Source organism: Juglans microcarpa x Juglans regia, chromosome 1D, assembly GCF_004785595.1.
Source record: "Juglans microcarpa x Juglans regia isolate MS1-56 chromosome 1D, Jm3101_v1.0, whole genome shotgun sequence".
In the NCBI taxonomy this organism is placed as follows: Eukaryota; Viridiplantae; Streptophyta; class Magnoliopsida; order Fagales; family Juglandaceae; genus Juglans; species Juglans microcarpa x Juglans regia.
Window position 1 is genome coordinate 9,881,628 of NC_054594.1, and position 17,046 is coordinate 9,898,673.

The window sequence follows — 17,046 nt, forward strand, 5'->3', positions numbered from 1 at the left end:
TGCACTTTGAGAATATCAACCACCACATTTGGATTGAAGAGAACCCTAAGATTAGTAACATCCCACTGTTTTTCATTGTTCAAAAAAAGAGCATCCACAGAAAACAGCATAATATCATCCCTCACCACAATCCTTCAGCCACTAGAGAATTATGACCAGGGATCCATCTATCCTGCCATATATTTACATCTCTTCCATCCCTTATTCTCCACCTACACCCTGCCATTAGCCATTTCCTTTCCTCCCAAATACCTCTCTATGTATAGGATGGACATCAACCTAAATTAGCTTTCAGAAAACTGGTATGAGGGAAATATTTTGCCTTTAATAATCTATGTAGCAGAGAATTCTCATTCTGAAATAAATGCCACCCTTTCTTAACCAATATAGCTAAATTAAAGCTTTTTAAATCTTTAAACCCCATCCCTCCTTTTGATTTTCTTTCAAACATTTTATTCCAACTCAACCAGTGAATCTTCCTCACATTCCCCTTCTGACCCCACAAAACCGAGACATCATCCCTTCCAATTCATTACATAAACTAGAAGGAAGAAGAAAATAGCTCTATGTTGGAATTGAGAGTGCTATTGCCTTCAATAGAATTTCCTTTCCTCCTTGTGACAACAATTCTTATTTCCAATATTGTAATTTCTGCCACACTCTCTGTTTGATAGGCTCAAAGGCACATTTTATACTCTTCCCAATGACAAGTGGAAGCCCAAGATATTTATCATATTGTTAGATTTCACAATTAGCCCATAAACTTTTTATTTCAAACTTAGTAGCTACATTTACATTGCCACTAAAAACAATGACAGTCTTTTCCTTATTTATTCTTTGTCCAGAGACAGCTTCATACCTCTCCAATAGATTTTGCACTCTCCTATTTTCATTAATCCCAGCACAGCAAAAAATAATACTATCATCTGCAAATAGCAAATGATTTATATTTGGAGCCCCACTGCAGATTCTCAATCCAGAAATTTCCCTTCTCATCCCAACAATATTCAACAGAGATATCAAGCCCTCAATACAAAGCAGAAAGAGATGAGGGGACAATGGATCTCCTTGTCTCAAACCTCTAGTTGGTGTTATTGGACCCTTAGGTTCTCCATTGACTAAAACAGAAAAAGAGACAGAACTAACACAACACATGATCAACTTAATAAAATTCTGATGAAACTTCATCACCTCCATAACAGATTGTATAAAACCCAACTCTACACGATCATAGGCTTTATTCATATCTAACTTCAAAGACAAGAAATCCTTTTTTCCATTCCTTTTCTGTTTGAGACAATGAACCAACTGATATGCAATTAGAATATTATCAGAAATAAAACGTCCAAGGACAAAAGTACTTTGACTCTCACTGCTAACACTTGGTAAAATAGTTTTTAGTCTATTAGAGAGAACCTTTGCAATGAGTTTATAAGTCACATTACACAAACTAATAGGTCTATAATCACCCATCTTAGAATGACACTTCTTTTTTGGAATGAGGGAGATATGAGTAAGGTTCAAAGAAGATGGAAAGGAACTTGAATTTAGTGCTTGAAGAACTGCTGAAATAAGAGAATTCCCAATTACAATCCAATATTTTTGAAAAAATATTGGAGGCATACCATCAGGACCAAGTGCATTCATAGGATCCATTTGAAACAAAGATTCCTTCACTTATTCAGCATTGAACTCCTTAATCAACTCCTGATTCATATGATCTGAAACTTTCCTAGTTAAAGGTTCTAAAAAATCCAAAGAGCACTAGTAAGAGATGGATTAGAACTAGTAAACAATTGCAAAAAATAAGATAGAATAATCCTATCCATCTGATCTCCTTCTTGCCACTGCCCATGCTCATATTGGATTTTAAAGATCTCGTTCTTCCTTTTCCTTTGTGAAGCTTCATATGAAAATACTTGGTATTATTGTCACCCTCTTTAAGTAATAAAGCTTTAGAGTGTTGTCTCCACATTACCTCATTCCTTTCCAATCATAATTGGACCTCATCTCTAGCCAAATTTAGTGACTCAGCATTATCTCCATTTGAATCCTCCTCAAACAATCTCTGCAAGTTTATCTATGCTTTTGCAAGCTATTGTTGAACATTTCTAAAAGAGTGTTTAGTCCATCCACCCAGCCATGACCCACTCTCTTTTATCATATATGATTTTTCTCCCATACAGACCTAATCAGATACCCTTCCCGATACACCTTTTATAATCTCCTCACAATCTGACTCTCCCACCCACATGGCTTCAAATTTAAAAGGCTTCTGAAACCTGTGATACTCCCCTACACCCTCCAGGATGACATTGATTGGTGAATGATCAGAATAGGCCACCACCCCATGAGAAACTCTAGCATTAGGATAACAATTCCACCAAGCAAAATTGACTAGCAATCTGTCAATCCTCTCACTAACACATTGATCCCTAGCTCTTTTGTTGCACCATGTGAATTTATGACCTTAATATCCCAAATCCCTCAAATTACAATCTTCAACAACTGCTCTAAAATCATATAACTGCCTCTCAGGCCTTGGTTTCCCACCCCTCTTCTCATGTTGATGCAACAATTCAATAAAATCACCCATAGCCAACCAAGCTTCCCCATTAATTCTACATAATGATCTAAGTAGGTTCCATGTTTTATAACGTAGATCAGGAAAGCCATAAACAGCAGTTAAAAACCATTGTCCCATATCCAAATTTTCTTTTTTTCTAACAACATCAAAATGATTTGAAGAGTACGAAATAATAGACAAATCAATCTCTCGACTCCATAACAATGCAATCCCTCCCTTTTTACCACAAGAACTAACTGCCAAACAATTAATAAAACCTAGTTCATACTTACAAGATTCAAACTCTATGGTTTCCTGCAAGAGCACAAGGCAATCGAGAGTTGCTTGTGAGAGTTCCCACTAATTTTTTTTTTTAATATTTTGATTCCCCCACGGTTTCGTGCGTCGATTACCCCTAGTAATATTGCACTCAATAAATATAAATCGTGAGAGACGATGACTTAACAGGACAAATTCCAACAATGGGACAGTCCAGTACACTTCCAACAAGCCAGTACACGAACAACCCAGGACTTTGCGGGGTTCCAGCCGCCGTTAAAAAAATAGAATTAAAATAAATGAAAAGGTTAAAATTAATAATTTAATAGAATAGAAATAGATTTAGAAAGTTTGTTATTTGGTGTTGTTGAAAACTGACTACGTAAATTTATAAAAGTGAATTTTCTAATTAAATTTTGACCAAATTTTGACTAGGCCACTACTAATGCTCTAATGAGTCGTGAGTTTGATGGTTAGTTACTTGATTTTACAAATTCATAGACAACAATATATCAAACACATTTATGTCTCCACAACTTTGTTGTCTTTCGCTCGCAAGAAAATATTTAGTCTTTTGCTAAAAGAACAAAAATAAAAATTAATGCAACTAAATTGAGGCAATGAAATCTTTTTTTTCTCACTTGGAGCCGAATTTGGGATATTGTAAATAAGTGGTCTGATATCCTACAATCGAAAACCTTAATTTGTTGAATGATTGTAATGTGGTTGGACGATAATAATGTTGCTGCACTTGTTTGATTTTCCAAAGTTGTTGTCGATCTCAAATAGAACTCTACTTTGAGAGCAAGAGTAAAAACATGTGGAAATGAGTGAACGAGGAATAGGAGCATGAGAATGAGGTTTTCTTGAATTTATATCAGCTGAATCTAATATAATAAGAAAAACTCTATTTAGAAGTCCATGTGCAGACCCTCAATTTATTTAATATGACAAATATTTGATTTGGTAGAGAAATTTGAAATTAAAATCTCTTGTAAATCAAGTCTTATCATGTCAATAAAATAATAAGTATACTTTACACATCGACTAATTTCAAATAGAAGAATTCATATAATAATAATAATAATCATTCTATTCATAATAATAATAATAATAGAGCACATCGTCCAAATTATTGGTATAGTACGATTTAATTTGCAACATCTTACAAATTAAATTTTGGCAAATAAGTAACTGTAACTTATTAATAGAATTTTTTATAATTATATATCAGTGGAGTTTAAAAAGGCTGAGTTGGTAGCCAAATCGGAAGAAATGGGAGATGAAAGATACAGTTCAAAACACAAAATTGAAAACCGTTTTTCTTAGCGGGTAACACTTTGAATCGGATTTGGTGTAAATGTCGAGTTTACACCAACCAATGACCTGGAACGTCCCGACTTCCATATATGGAAAATCCGGAATTCGTGACGTCGGGATGATAACAACACAGTCACGCATCCCAACGATAGTGTCAAGTGTGTGTATATGCAGCATTATACAATGAACAACGCAGCGAATAATTAAGTAAGTCAACTAAGTACCAGAATTTTTAATACAATTTTACATAAATAAAACGTTTAGAAAGAGTTATACAGTTATCCCAAAATAAAATATAATACAAGGTCCAAATACAAAAACGAGTAATCCCATACCACTCCTCAGGCGGAGCGGAATCCTTAGGCTCACTCTCAGCATCATCTGCATCGAAATCTGCGTTACCATAAAACGATACCGCATGTAAGTATAATCCAAACAACCCTCAAGAATAAAAATGCATTAATATAACTAACAATTATGCATGCATATGATGAAATATGCATTATGTCCAAAACATCATTTTTTCCAAAAATGAATATTTTTCAACGCACGCCAAAATCCTATTTGGCCCAAAATATTACCATAAAAATATTTTCCCGCCATTTTTCAAGAAAATGACCCAAATCAATAATTCACTATTTTTCTAGAAAATAGTCCACATACCTATTTATCAAAATCGCCATTTTCTTAGAAGATGACCCAATATCCATTTTAACCGTATGCACCATGATTTCCCCTAGGGATCATCCGCACATCCAAGCTCCCATCGTCACACCATGGGTAACGACCGTGTTAGTGACTTCGTAACGAGCAATACCCAATTCCGTGCCCAACGCGTTCGTGGCCAACCATCCTCTAACTCCCGCCAGTAGAGGGGCCACGTAGTCGGCACGAGAGCGTTACCATCCCGTCTGATTCCATTGTAGCCCAGCGCTAACCCAGGGGACGTCACTCAGTATATTCCGCTCCCGAGTGACCAGAGGATCTCCACCGAGATAATGCCCCATCTCGACTTGGGGTTGTGATACACACGCACCCAAAAACCATTTCTCACATGAAAACTCAGTTTTTAAAAATACACATGAACATGTTTGCAATCATGAGAAAACTCAGTTTTCATTTACAAACATGAATATGCGTGCAAATATGCAATGTACATGATACGACACAATATCCAACAACCAATAATTCACAACACAATTCAATCACAAAAACAACTCAATCCTCCAATCCATCCGACCCCCTTACTCCTCGGACTCAGTCCAGTACAACGAACCAGATCACAATAAAAATGAGTTATAAAGTTATAGAAAATGAAAAAATGAAAAAATTGATTAAAAATATTATAAAGTTAAAAAATTGTTTAAATATAATTTTTTAACATTATTTTTATTTTAAAGTTTGTAAAAGTTATATTGGTTTTTGTATTTCAGAGTTAGGCTACGTTTAGATATTGAGTTGAGTTCAGCTGAATTCAGTTTTTTATTAATAGTAGCGAGCTGAGTAGTAGATAGAGTTATGTGTGACTCATCTAAACTGAGTTTAAAATGTGTTTGGATGTTAAGATGAGTTTAGTACTTTTTATAGGAAGTTGAAAAAAGTTGTGGATACTACGTATAAAGATGTGGTAAGTTGAAAAAAGACTGTGAGTTCCATGTGTAAGTAAGTTTTGAGTTGAGATGAGCTTAGTAATTTGAGAGTTGAGTATTTTGATATTAGACTCAGTTTAAAATTAGACTGAGTTTAGCTGAGTCTTGCAACCAAACACAACCTAGTCTACATACAGTCTCTATTTAGAGACTGCTCATGCAAGCCTATACAATTATGTTTAAAAAAAATTTAAAATTACAATAATATCATTTTTAAAATTTTTTTCTCTTTTATCCTCATTTATTAATGGGACTGTACACGCAGTCTCCCACTCAGGACTGCAAATAGAATTTCTCTTATTTTATGAAAATTATATTGATTTTTAAGTTTAAATAATGATTAATTAATAATTAGATGAACAAGTTAAAAATTTGTAATTAAAAATTGTTTTGTATTTAAGTGATGAAGAGTTTTGGCTAGATCACTCAAATTCTTCATCTTATACATAGCTACCATTCGTTTTAATAGAATAAAAAAATGAAAGAAAATGAGATGTATAAGATTTTTTAAAAAATAAGTAAAATTTACGATAAAATTATAAGAAATGTCCTTTACGGCTCAATTACGGCTCATTGCTCAAACAAATTCGCGGCAGATTGTATAAAGAGAATAAATAAATTACATTAATGCCTATTGAATCGGTGATTGTCTATGTCAGACAAATATGTCTCCACAACTTTGCTATCTTTCGCAAGTATTAAATTTTTCGTATGTTGAAAAATAATATTTTAATAATATTTTATTTAATTTTTATTTAAAATCATATTATCTCATCTCACTATCTAAACGAGAACTAAGAGTGAAAGAAAATGATATAGTTATAATTATTTTTTATAATTTTTATACAACCGGATATTTTTATAATAAAAAAATTATAAAAGTAACATAGTATTATATAAATACCCTCAATTTAATACAGAATTAAATAAAAATTATAAAAAAATAATTATAAGCCTATCAATTTACTACAAATTTATGTCTCTACAACTTTGCTGTCTTTCGCACGCAAGAAAATATTTAGTCTTGGGCTAAAAGAATAAAAATGAAAATTAATGCAACTAAATTGAGGCAATGAAATCTTTTTTTCTTCACAGCTTGGAGCCGAATTTTGGGATATTGTAAATAAATGGTCTGATATCCTACAATCGAAAACCTTAATTTGTTTAATGATTGTAATGATATTATAATTTGTAAATAAGTGGTCATTTGTTTTTAGAAAACATCTCAACTCATCTAATTTCATCTAATCATTATAATTTTTTTAAATTTCAATACAAAATAAAATAAACAATTTAATTTTTTTAAATTTTAAAATAAAAATAATATTAAAAAATATATTCTAATAATTTTTTTTAATATTTTAATTTTAATCTCATCTCATCTGTAAAAATAAATTAGAAGTAAATGTTTAGATATTGCAATTAGAAGAGAAATAAGAAATATAAAAGATAATGAAGTGCCCATGCACCCGTGCGCTGGCTCTGGGTAACAATGCACGTGTGCTATGCCCGACATTTCAAAACTAATTCATTAGAATCTAATAATTCCCAACACCATTGATTATGCATGCATGCATGCATGGCAGCATATATAAAGTTTGATGAAATGAAATGGAGATTTTATTCAAAAAAAAAGTATGTCGGCAATACTTGGACAAGGGTAGTGCTACTCGATCGTCCCAACCGATATAGTGCATTTTTAGAGTTTTTTTTTTTTTTAATTTTCAAGTGTTTTTTTTTTACATTATTAAATATTTCTTTATAAAAAATATATAAATTAAATAACATTCACATTCTTAAGTAAAAAGAATAAAAAAATTAACATAAAAGAAAAAAAAAATCATTCGTCAAATCATCGGTAGAATATCGGTTCAATAAACATTTCTCCTTTCAATTTATAATTGACTAATTCAATGTAAATGCTTCCGTATTATGATGACGCAATTCTTTCGTACCAAAGAGGCACGTTCAATTATGGCTCACGTCCTATAAAAAAATAAAATAAAAACAATTGCGGCTCACTGCTCAGATTAATCGCAGAAGATTGTATAAAGAAAATAAATAAATTAAAATAATGTCTAATGAATCGGTGATTTTGTTGGTTGCAGGATCTTACAAATTCAAAGACAACAGTGTATGTATATATCAGATAAATTTTTATCTCCGCAACTTTGCTATCTTTTTATCGTTTCTATATGGCAGTCGAAAAATAATATTTTAATAATATTTTATTTTATTTTTATTTAAAATTATTTTATCTATTTATTCAAATGGAATTAAGAGTAAAACAAAATGATATAATTATAATTATTTTTTATAATTTTTATACAACCGGATATTTTTATAAAATAATTTATAAAAATAACATTGTATTATATAAATACCCTTAATTTAATATATAATTGTATAAAAATTACAAAAAAGAATTATAACCCTATCATTACTCATTATAAAAATTTTTAAACTGTATTTAAATATTGAGAGAGTTTAATTTTTTATAAATAATAGAAAGTTGAGATTGTTGAATGAATTTGATAGAGTCTCCTTACGATAAATTTAAAATATATTTAAATATTAAGATAAATTTAGATATATTTATGAAAAATTATAAAAAAAATAGTCTTATTATTATTCGGTTACTGTTTACGTGATAGTAAAAACGGCTATCTTCCGCCGTCAAACACAGCACTTGAGAGAGAGTCAATGGTCAATCGATCCCACAAATTAAAGAGAAATAGGAAGAGTGTCGGGCAAGTAAAGATAAAAGAGAGAAATAGAGAAAGTGTGTCAGTGGATCTCACGAATTAAAGAAGAGAGAGATAAAAATAGAGAAAGAATGTCAGTGGTTCCATTACTTTTTGAAGAAAAGAGAAATGAATAGAGAAGGTGTGTCTCACGAAGTCTAAATTGAAAGTAGCTTAAAATAAAGAATAAAGTGTACTTAGATGTCAAAAGTACTCTAAAAATGAAATCAGATGAGTTCATCATCCAGATGAAGTACAACAAAAATATAGCAACGTGGCTAACTTCCTTCCCCATCTTCCTTCCGTGGCCTTTCACCGCAATAAACGCGTTTTTGGCCCAATTTTTTCCACACTTGGAGGCCAATTTTTCCAGTGTCGAAACATTTTTGCAACGTGCAATAAACTTTGAGATATTTTGCTTCCCTAATTTAATATTTTTATTTGACACTTAATTAAAATTTATTTTTTTATTTTATTTTTTTTTACTTAATGATTAAAGAAGTAATTTTAAATATATTGATGTATTTTTTTTATTTTTTAAATATATTTAAATATGTTAAAAAAATATGAAAAAAAAAAAAAAAATTTTACGCTGGGCGATATGCTCAGCGGTCAAAATGGAGCCCATAAACTTTTGCAATATTTTTTTCCTGGAAAAAAGGCATGTTTGTCACGGCGCCGAAACTTGCCTTTTATTTATATATATATATATATATATATATATATATATATATATTAATATATGAGAACTTGCCTTTCTTGATCTACCTCTTACTTCGTTACGATTTTTCATCTCCATTTCTTTCCCTTCCTTTCTCTTACTTTCTCACCCATTTTCCTTCCCCTTTTTCTTATCAGAAATGGAGAATGAGTGGACACTTCAGTATCCAACAGAAACAACTGGAAATCCGATCATGAAACATATTGCGTTGAAAGAAACTGGAGACAGCGTACACCAGTCTCAAAACCAGGACATTAAAACAGAGGAGGTTGATGACGCCGAAAACTCAACCAATTCTCAGGTATCTTTCAAAAACTTGGAGGACTCTTCATTTGTTGGTTAATTCGAGCTGCTGGTGCAAAATAGTTTATGTTGTAGGATGCAAGAAGTGTTCCTATTTCTAGCTAGCTTATGTCCAAACTGTTGTAGGGAGCTAGTTTTCCCTGCAGCTGATTTCTACGTACGTATCTTATATATACATTCCTTGCAGGTATTCAATGGCTTATATTGTCTAGGTTGTTATATTATTACAGACTCTTTTGAACTGGTTTTCATAAAAAATTGAGTTGGATTATTTCTTTGTTGGCGATCTCCAATTGAGATATATTCTAAGTATCACATATATTTTTTTAAACTTTTGCAGATTATTGACAGACAAGAGATTTTGGTAAACTCGGTTGACGAGACTGCTGAGATTTCGAGTAGTCCAATAGATAATGATTTAGAACCTGACCATGGTCTTCCAGAAATTCCAAATAATAATTTTCATGAGATTTTGAGTATTAATCGGGATGTTGATCTAGAAGCTGGGCAAGATACTCCACAAAGTCCTCGACGTTGGAGGTCTATAGACCCTGGGGTACGATTGATTTTGTATAAAAAAAAAAAATTAGTAAATTATTGTTTTGATCTTAAACTTATGATTTTCTCACATCTGTTAAATGGTGCATTTTTAGTGGTTACCTATAAAACGGAGAATAATAAGATATATAATAATAACATTACTCCATTAATATTAATTACAAGCTAATAAGTTGATTATTGAATGTCCAGATCATGGAAGCTATAGATTGCATTGTTGCGGTTTTGGCATTTGTATTACAGGTTGCACAAATTATGTCAAATAATAACAAGCCTCTGAAGTGGGTGGTGCTGGGATTTACTGTGGTGAGTTGTCTTATAACGTGGACGATGTTTGCTCTGAATGCAAAGCAAAAAAATGCTAGATTTTCTTTTGGATGCTTCTTTCTATCCAATGGACAAATATATGAGAGTATCTGTAAATACATCGAATCGTATGCAGCAATTATTCAGGTCATATTGTCAATAATTTCTATTATTGTCAAATTTCCGAAGCGTTTGATTTTCGGCGAAATTATTATATCTTCTACGATGATATCCTCAAAGTTGACCATGAGTTGCACTCCGGGAGATTCTAGTATTAGGTAAAAAAGATATGTATGTAAAAAAGATATGTATGGTTGTAATAATATGCAGTTGGGTAAGGCAAGGGGCTGGTTGGTTTTGAACTTTCATGGTGCCAATCAATTTTTAATTCTATTTTTTTTCTTCAATGGAAAGGTGAAGTTCTGGGTTTGAGTTCGAGTCAATCTTGAGAACCCAACAATTACTTCATCAGTTTTTGTAGCCAATATTTTTTCCTTTTCTTTATTCATCTCTTGTTTGTATTTTCAAAAGGTATGCACGTCATTTGCAAATTACTCTTTCTTAATGTTACTTGGACGGATTAATTATATTTCATCTAAGAGTAATGCTAGATACAGTCTAAGTTGTACAAATCCTGCACACTCATTTTAAAAAATAGTATGGTCCGTTATAAAAAAATTAACGTTTTCATATGGATCTCATATTTATCTATTTTTTAAAAAAAGTATGCAGGACTTACGTACGCACCCTAAGAATGCAAATATCATTTCTCTTGAAGTGAGATTGCACTAATGGGCATGGCTAGCGATAAGTAAGAACTGGATGGCATAGTAGAAGGGTACCTTTCCAAATCCCCTCTTAGTTTTGAATTTAAAGTCATTCTGAAAGGTTATTGTTGGTCATGGCCGTTAGACCACGATCAAAAGAGAAAATACAATGCCCATCATACGATTCGTGAATGTCATATGATTTTTGAGTGTTAATCGGGATGTTGATCTAGAAGCTGGGCAAGATACTCCACAAAGTCCTCGTTGAAGGTCTATATACCTTGTGGTAAGATTGATTTTGTATAAAAAAAAGTTTAGTAAAATATTGTTCTAATCTTAAACTTTATGATTTTGTCACATCTTTTAAATTGTGCATTTTTAATGGTTGCCTATATAATTCTTTGATATATAAAATCACTTAAAATATATCACAATTGCAAGTATGACGGAGAATAATAAGATATAGAATAATAACATTACTCAATTAATATTAATTACAAGTTAATAAGTTGATCATTGAATGTCCAGATCATGGAAGTTGTAGATTGCATTGTTGCAGTTTTGGCATTTGTATTAAAGGTTGCACAAATTATGTCGAACGATAACAAGCCTCTGGAGTGGGTGGTGTTGGGATTTACTATGGTGAGTTGTCTTAAAACGTGGACAATGTTTGCTCTTACTGCAAGGCAAAAAAAGGCTAGGTTTTCTTTTGAATCTGAGATCAGATATTATAAGAAGCATTGGTAGCTTGATGAACAGGTTTATTAAAACGAAGGTGGAGACGGAAGTTTTTTTATTATCCTATTCAGAGTCAGAGCCGGATTTGTTGTCTGATCGACTCAGACTCGGCACTGACATTCGCCTCCAACTAGGTATTATACCTCTAACTCCGATATTAATATACATAGCTTATAAAAGTTTGTATTATCATGTATATATTGATCATATATACTCATATAAAGAGTCTGGAACTTATGTAGTTAAATTCAATAGTATACTGATATGTGATAATTATTATAAAATAATATATTTGTACTATAACATAGATAGACTAATAGTCTAGTATATGTACACATCATAGTATTACTGTCATACATAGTCAAGTTAGGACTAAAAGAACAAATTTGGGCCGAAACTCAGGTTGCAAAACCCAGGTACACCCGGTCCAGGTACCGGATTTTAAATCTGGAACCCGGGTTTACAATTCGGAACCCGGATTTATTATTATTATTTAAAAAAAAAGTTTGAATGCTTATGTTTTTCTTTTTTCTTCAAAAATGGCTGAGAACATGCGGGGTCCAATGGAAACGAGCTTCTCTGTTATAGATTTCAATTGCTAGGTCATTTGGGGTTGGAGACTGGGGTCCCGCTTCTATGTTTAGATGTCAATTGCTATAAAAAAAATTATCAAATATATATAATATTTTACGTGCATACAAAAGTCTTTATCGTTTTGCCAAACCATGGTTGATTTACGAAGGTATCTCTCTGATACCATGTTATGAAAGCAAGAAGAAAATTATAGAAGAAATGACTCTTTCTGAATTATTTTCCAACTATCCGATACGAAGTCCAAATTCTGCTTTTATATAGGGGTGTTCATCCGGGGTCCAACCCGGGAACTCGGGTAAACTCGGACCGGGACCTGGGTTTTCAACCCGGGCCGAAACCCGGACCGGATTGGTCCGGGTCAAACAAGGGCCGGAACTAGGTTGAATCCGGGTTTTTTGAAACCCAGAAATCCGGTCAACCTGGATTTTTTTTTTTTTTTTTTTTTACAAAAGCTTTTTTATTATTAATTGGACATCAAATATTTTGTCTCCATTTAGAATTTCAAATCATATTCTCAATAGAAAACCAATATAAATCTATTTTAGTCTTACTTCTTAATACAACATAAGCCTATAAACAATTAATTAACTTTTTAACTAAAAGCATGTAAAAATAAAAAAATCAATATCCATCATGTAAAATGCATGCAACATACAAGATGCAATCAACTACATATTACAATGTTTGAACTAATTTGCTAAGAATATTACAAAATACATACATTGCTTTAATTAAACTCTAATACACAACAAATTGTTTGCAACAAATCAGAAAATTTTCCAGCAATTAGCTATTCTTCCAACAATCACAGGATAGCTCTCTTGGCTGAATCAAAAACTAGTATTTGATGTTGTTGCACGCCATATGGGAAAGGAGCATTTGTTACAACCTGTACAAACTAGAAGCAATATAATAGGTGTACATAAACCTGACAAAAATAGAAGGCTTTGAGCGTTTGGAGCCTAACAGCTTGTAATACTTTTCAATGTAACTCAATGTATATGTAATAATTAGAAATATTTTGAATTGATTTTTTAGCCTAATGATAAAATTTCGAATAGAACCAACCATGCATATACACATCTCTCTCTCTAAGAAAAGCTGAACGACAATGGGAGGGTGATGGCGACTGTTCATTAAACATTTTATTTCTTGGAGCCCCAGGGCCAAGGGACTGAATTTATGGCGTTGAACCAACCCCCCCATTACCAACCAATGGATAAGAATAGAGAAGTTCATAACCATTTGGTCCATTTCTATCATGTCCATCATTGAATTTCTGGCTAAATGTATAGGCCTCCTCAAGATTCAAATATGAAACCACTTGGATTGAAATGTGCTTTTCATCCAAAACATGAACATGTCACCTGAAACTGACATTTTTCCATGTTTGGTAAAAGAATGCAATACCATGAACATTAGTCTCCAACATTAGTCTTTGACAGCTTGAAAGTTTTGGCCATGACAAAGACATGTGTGTAAGAGAAATTAGCATTTCACTTTAATGAGTACCAAATAAACAGGAAACAGCAAGCCCTACCATGTATATCTCAGTTTCATGCATGAATGGATTCTCAATCAAAACAAAAGCAATGATAATCATTTTCTAAACATCATAAATAGTTGTAGCCTTTAGATTATGCAAGAAGAAATCACTTATTCTAGATTTGTTTTAGCATGAATGGGAAGAGAGACTCACAACAGCCTCTGTTGAAGATGAAGTCAGATAATCATCTAAAAAAATATTAAAAATGAGTTAGATAGATAGATATTAAAAAAAATATTTCAAGTTTCAAAATTACCTTCAAGGTCCATCGACTGTACATATTCTTCCAACTCCTGGATGTCAACGGGTTTGGTCCTTAACTAATTTTGAGTGCAAATGAGGGCTTCAACAATCTCTGGAGATAATGAACTCCTAAAAGGATCTAAGATGCGTCCTCCAGTACTGAATGCGGACTCCGAGGCAACAGTGGAAATAGGGGTGGCTAACACATTGCGTGTTACCTCAGCAAGGATAAGATAATTGGTGGCATTAACTCTCCACCAATCCAAAATATCAAAATTGGGTTATTTTTGTGCACACCCTTCCGACAAATACCGATCTAGTTCTGATCTAAACTCCATAAACCATTGCTCCAGAAGAAATTTCTCTAACCTGATATCAAATTTAGTCGAGATAGTAGTAGAAGTAGAAGTAGTGCTTGGCCTCCCTTGAGCCACATTAGAACTCCCCCACTACCCACACGAAATTTGTTATACTGCTCAATCAAGCGGCTTAACAAGAGTTTAACATTGGCCTCTATCCTATCTGCCAACTCATCCCCGTTGCACTGATTCAACCAAAACTTCATTGCTATCATTTTATATCGTGGATCAAGCACAAAAGCAACATATATCATCAAGTTGAACCTATCTGTGCTACCCCAATACTTTTCATACTTACTTTTCATATTTATGCACATGGTGCTAGTGATAATATCATGACTATTGCACATATCATTTAATGTATATTCAATTGTGCAGAGTTCTTGGAAGTATACATTAGCCATCACATACAAAGAACTAGAAATGTTCAATGTAACATCATAAAATACTTTCAGCAACTCTACAAAAATATGTGCTTTTTTCTAATCATCAAAAGTGGGGTTCACAAATTCACTATCCACACACATATAATAGTGTTCAAATGCTTGTTTGTGTTTTTCAGCGGTACTTAACATCAAATATGTGGAGTTCCATCTAGTAAGAACATCCAAGTAAATCATCCTCCCACTAATATTTTCCTTTACCGCACAAGCCTTGAACTTGGCAAACCTCGACGGTGAAGACTTCACATATCTAACGGCATCTCTAATTCTTGTTACAAACTCATAAACATCTCTAATTGTTTATTATATAAAAGTTTTATATATACTAGTTGCTGAGTTTGGGGGTAAATCACAGATCAAGTTCTTTACAAGTGTAACAGAATGCAAGCTAACTAATTGTGAACTCATATGCTTACATGTATAAATATGAATTGAAATACATGATTCTGTAATAAAGGGTCATAATTTTCGTGGCTCATGTTGTTGTATGTGTGTGTATGATTGAGTTGGCAAGCATTTGTGTTCTTCTAATGTAAGAAGATATGAGTTGTGTACCGAGGAAAACTATGTTGTTGTGCGCATATCCCAAGTAGTACTACTCGATGCTAGTTTGTGTGTACTGAAGAAAATACATGCTACTCGCGCAAGACTCTTGCACTATGATCATTTTGTTGTGAATGGGAATTAATTTGACGGTCATTTTTTTTATGCTTTCAAATTTGTACTTAGACAACATGTATTTTTTTTATTATATATAGAGAGTTATGTCATATTTAATATTATCTTTCATTCATTTAATATTAGTATATAACAGTCAAACTGGAGCACAAACACAACGTAACACCCCATCTTCCTAGAGTTAAAATAAAGTCATTTGACTCAGTTTGGATAGTGAAAGTATTTCATCTCATCTCATTATTACAATTTTTTCAAATTCCCACATAATATAATAAACAATTCAACTTTTTCAAATCTCAAAATAAAAATAATATTAAAAAATAATATTATAACAATATTTTATTCAACTCAACTTGTCTCATCTAAACTTACTATCTAAACAGCACCTTTATAAATTTAGGAGACTTGAAATGCTTCTCAACTTTAAAAACATTCACTTTGCTTAACAGCCCGATATAAAATATTGCATAAACTAAAACAAAATCTTTTTTTATGAAAATATTGAAAATATAAGAGAGAGTCTACAAAAGCATTTATTAAAATAGATTTTACACAACTACCTAGTAAAACATTGTTTTCAAGTTTTTTTTTTTTTATTTTGATGAGTTTGAATTAATAAATATTGTTTTATTAGTGAAATAATTGTGAATTAATTGTGACTGTATGAGTCCACTCAGTTGTCATATATAATATAATCGCATTAGGCTGGGAATGAGTGAAATAAAAAAAATGGTAAATCTCATAACATTTTTATAATTATTTTATAGTTCTATGTCAAGTGAATGATAAATGCTAGTTATTTAAAAGCTTTTATTATATGGCATGATTTGATTTGTAAGATTTAAATTTTTAAATTTATCTTCTTAATCAAATTATGTCATATAAATAGTGTGTGGTGTAAATGTTTTCAAATAGAATTATTTAAATTAAATCTTTTTAATAAAGTAGCATATAAGTACATTGATCTCTTGAGAATGAAGTTGTAAAATAACTATAAAAGAGATATATGTATATTTTTGCTATATGTTAAATGGGAATTGTTAGGGCCATCGAGAGGTGGTCATGAGAGTACCTACCGATAAGTGTAAAATGTATTTTTTTAGTTTGTGTGTTTTTTTGAAACATTTTTTAAATCATTATCAATATTTTTTTTAAAAAAAATACAAACTTGTTAAAAACACTTCTTTAACTATTAAGTAAAATAAAAAATAAAAAACTGTAGAAACTATGAC